At 41.3% G+C, this 4,335-nt stretch overlaps 1 non-coding gene across 1 annotated transcript; it reads left to right on the top strand.

Moving 5' to 3' along the window:
- The first annotated feature begins 3,488 nt into the window (after positions 1-3,488).
- LOC148578710 (small nucleolar RNA R71) lies at positions 3,489-3,596 on the top strand. Its single transcript, XR_015902995.1, has one exon. It is a non-coding gene; the product is annotated as a small nucleolar RNA R71 (small nucleolar RNA).
- Positions 3,597-4,335: the final 739 nt, after the last annotated feature.

Below are 4,335 nucleotides of genomic sequence, written 5' to 3' on the forward strand. Positions count from 1 at the left end.
TTAAGTACACTCTTTGTTTTTGCTTTGGACCTTGACTTTAACCGCTCAGTCTCAAGTTTTCACTTGACACCTACACGCCACAAGCACATGGTTAGGGACAGCTTGGTTTAGCCGCTTAGACCAGGATTTTATTCCTTTAGGCCCTCCTATCCACTGATGCTCAAAGCCTTGGGATCCTTTTTATTTCCCTTGCCTTTTGGTTTTAAGGGTTATTGGATTTTTGCTCTTGCCTCTTGGTTTTAAGAGCTTTGGCTTTTTCCGCTTGCTTTTTCTTTTTCTTTCTATATTTTTTTTTCGCCTATTTTTTTTTTCTGCAAGCTTTGTTCTTTGCTGCTTTTTCTTGCTTCAAGAATCATTTTTATGATTTTTCAGATTATCAAATAACATGTCTCCTAGTCATCATTCTTTCAAGAGCCAACATATTTAACATTCTTAAACAACAACTTCAAAAGACATATGCACTGTTCAAGCATACATTCAGAAAACAAGAAGCATTGTCACCACATCAATATAATTAAACTAAGTTCAAGGATAAATTCGAAACTCATGTACTTCTTGTTCTTTTGAATTAAAACATTTTTCATTTAAGAGAGGTGATGGATTCATAGGACATTTATAACTTTAAGACATAGTTACTAACTACTAATGATCATGTAATGAAGACACAAACACAGATAAGCACATAACATAGAAAACGAAAAACAGAAGAAATAAGAACAAGGAATGAATCCACCTTAGTAATGGTGACGTTTCCTTCTTGAGGAACTAATGATGTCCTTGAGCTCTTCTATGTCTCTTCTTTGTCTTTGTTGCTCCTCCTTCATTGCTTTTAGATCTTCTCTGATTTCATGAAGGATGATGGAGTGCTCTTGATGTTCTACCCTTAGTTGCTTCCAATAATTGTGTGGAAGAAAATGTATCCCCTGAGGTATCTCAGGGATCTCTTGATTTGCAGTCAAATGTTCTACCACTGAGCTATAGACCCTTGATGGAAGCTTTTGTCTCCCCTTTCCTCTTTCTAGAGGTTTCTCTGGCCTTAGGTGCCATCAATGGTTATGAAAAAAACAAAAAAAAGCTATGCTTTTACCACACCAAACTTAGAATATTGCTCGCCCTCGAGCAAAAGAAGAAAGAATAGAAGAAGAAGAGGATATGGAGGAGATGGATGGCTGTGTGTATTCGGCCATATGGGTGGGATTGGGTGGGGAAGAGATGTTGAATTTTTGAAGGTAAGTGGGTGTATGGGTGTGAGTGGTAAATGGAAGACAGAAGGGATGAGTGTTTATTGGGAATAGAGGATGATTGAGAAGAGAGAAGAGAGTGAGTGAAGGTAGGTGGGGATCCTGTGGGGTCCACAGATCTTGGGGTGTCAAGGCATTTACATTCCTGCACCAATTTAGGCATGCAAAATGCCCTTGCACACAACTCTGGGCGTTCAGCGCCAGGTTGGTGCCCATTTTGGGCGTTCAACGCCCCTTTGCTGCCATTTCTGGCGTTGAACGCCAGAACCATGCTTGTTCTGGGCGTTCAGCGCCAGGATGCTCCCATTCTGGGCGTTCAGCGCCAGAACTATGCTCTGTTCTGGCGTTTGAACGCCAGACAGATGCTCCTCCAGGGTGTGATTTTTCTTCTGCTGTTTTTGATTCCGTTTTTGATTTTTTTGTTTATTTTGTGACTCCACATGATCATGAACCTAAGAAAACATGAAAAACAATAAAAATAAGAATTAGATAAACATTGGGTTGCCTCCCAACAAGCGCTTCTTTAATGTCAATAGCTTGACAGTGGGCTTTCATGGAGCCTCACAGATGTGCAGAGCTTTGTTGAGACTCTCCAACACCAAACTTAGAGTTTGGATATGGGAGTTCAACACCAAACTTAGAGTTTGGTTGTGGCCTCCCAACACCAAACTTAGAGTTTGACTGTGGGGGCTCTGGTTGACTCTGCTTGGAGAGAAGCTTTTTCTGCTTCCTCTCCATGGTTGCAGAGGGAGATCCTTGAGTTTTAAACACAAGGGAGTTCTCATTCCATTGAAGGAATATTTCATCTCTGTCAACATCAATCACAGCTCTTGCTGTGGCCAGGAAAGGTCTTCCTAGGATGATGGATTCATCCTCTTCCTTTCCAGTATCCAGGACTATGAAATCAGCAGGGATGTAAAGGCCTTCAACCTTTACTAACACGTCCTCTACTTGTCCATAAGCCTGTTTTCTAGAGCTGTCTGCCATCTCTAATGAGATTTTAGCAGCTTGCACCCCATAGATTCCCAGTTTCTCTATTACAGAGAGGGGCATGAGGTTTATTCCTGAACCAAGGTCACACAGAGCCTTAAAGATCATGGTGCCTATGGTACAGGGTATTATGAACTTTCTAGGATCCTGTCTCTTCTGAGGCAATGTCAGTTGATCCAGATCACTTAGTTCATTGATGAACAAGGGAGGTTCAACTTCCCAAGTATCAATGCCAAATAATTTGGCATTTAGCTTCATGATTGCACCAAGAAACTTGGCAGTTTGCTCTTCAGTAACATCCTCATTCTCTTCAGAAGAGGAATACTCATCAGAGCTCATGAAGGGCATAAGGAGGTTCAATGGGATCTCTATGGTCTCTAGATGGGCCTCAGAGTCCTTTGGTTTCTCAGAGGGAAGCTCCTTACTGATCACTGGACGTCCCAGGAGGTCTTCCTCCTTGGGATTCACATCTTCCACTCCACTTGTAGGTTCGGCCATGGTGCTTATGTCAATGGCCTTGCACTCTCCTTTTGGGTTCTCTTCTGTATTGCTTGGGAGAGTACTGGGAGGGATTTCAGTGATCCTTTTACTCAGCTGGCCCACTTGTGCTTCCAGATTTCTAATGGAAGATCTTGTTTCATTCATGAAACTTACAGTGGCCTTAGACAGATCAGAGACTAGATTTGCTAAATTAGAAGCATTTTGTTCAGAGTTCTCTGTCTGTTGCTGAGTTGATGATGGAAAAAGCTTGCTGTTGCTAAACCTGTTTCTTCCACCATTGTTAAAGCCTTGTTGAGGCTTTTGATCCTTCCATGAGAAATTTGGATGATTTCTCCATGATGAGTTATAGGTGTTTCCATAAGGTTCACCTAAGTAGTTCACCTCTGCTATTGCAGGGTTCTCAGGATCATAAGCTTCTTCTTCAGGAGAAGCCTCTTGAGTACTGTTGGATGCAGCTTGCATTCCATTCAGACTCTGAGAAATCATATTGACTTGCTGAGTCAATATTTTGTTCTGAGCCAATATGGCATTCAGAGTATCAACTTCAAGAACTCCCTTCTTCATAGGCGTCCCATTACTCACAGGATTCCTTTCAGAAGTGTACATGAACTGGTTATTAGCAACCATGTCAATGAGTTCTTGAGCTTCTGCAGGCGTTTTCTTTAGGTGAATGGATCCACCTGCAGAAGTGTCCAGTGACATCTTTGATAGCTCAGATAAACCATCATAGAATATATCCAGGATGGTCCATTCTGAAAGCATGTCAGAAGGACACTTTTTGGTCAACTGTTTGTATCTTTCCCAAGCTTCATAGAGGGATTCACCTTCTTTCTGTCTGAAGGTTTGAACATCAACTCTAAGCTTGCTCAGCTTTTGAGGAGGAAAGTACTTGGCTAAGAAAGCCGTGACCAGCTTATCCCAAGAGTTCAGGCTGTCTTTGGGTTGAGAATACAACCATAATCTAGCTCTGTCTCTTACAGCAAAAGGGAAAAGCATGAGCCTGTAGACTTCAGGATCTACTCCATTAGTCTTAACAGTATCACATATCTGCAAGAATTCAGTTAAGAACTAAAAAGGATCTTCAGATGGAAGTCCATGAAACTTGCAGTTCTGCTGCATCAGAGAAACTAATTGAGGTTTCAGCTCAAAATTGTTTGCTCCAATGGCAGGAATGGAGATGCTTCTTCCATGTAAATTGGAATTTGGTGCAGTAAAGTCACCAAGCATTCTCCTTGCATTGTTGTTGGGTTCGGCTGCCATCTCCTTTACTTGTTCGAAATTTTCAATCAAGTTGTCTCTGGATTGTTGTAATTTAGCTTCTCTTAATTTTCTCTTCAGAGTCCTTTCAGGTTCTGGATCAGCTTCAACAAGAATGCCTTTTTCTCTGTCCCTGCTCATAAGAAAGAGGAGAGAAAAAGAAAAGAAGAGGAATCCTCTATGTCACAGTAAAGAGGTTCCTTATTGTTAGTAGAAGAAAAGAAGAAGAAATTCGAACACAGATAGAGGAGGGGGTTCGAATTTGGTGATGATGTGAGGAAGAGATGTTAGTAGATGAATAAATAAGACGAGAGAGAAGGAGGGAATTTTCGAAAATTATTTTGAA

Source organism: Arachis ipaensis, chromosome B1 (assembly GCF_059453495.1).
Source record: "Arachis ipaensis isolate K30076 ecotype BB chromosome B1, ASM5945349v1, whole genome shotgun sequence".
Taxonomy (NCBI): Eukaryota; Viridiplantae; Streptophyta; class Magnoliopsida; order Fabales; family Fabaceae; genus Arachis; species Arachis ipaensis.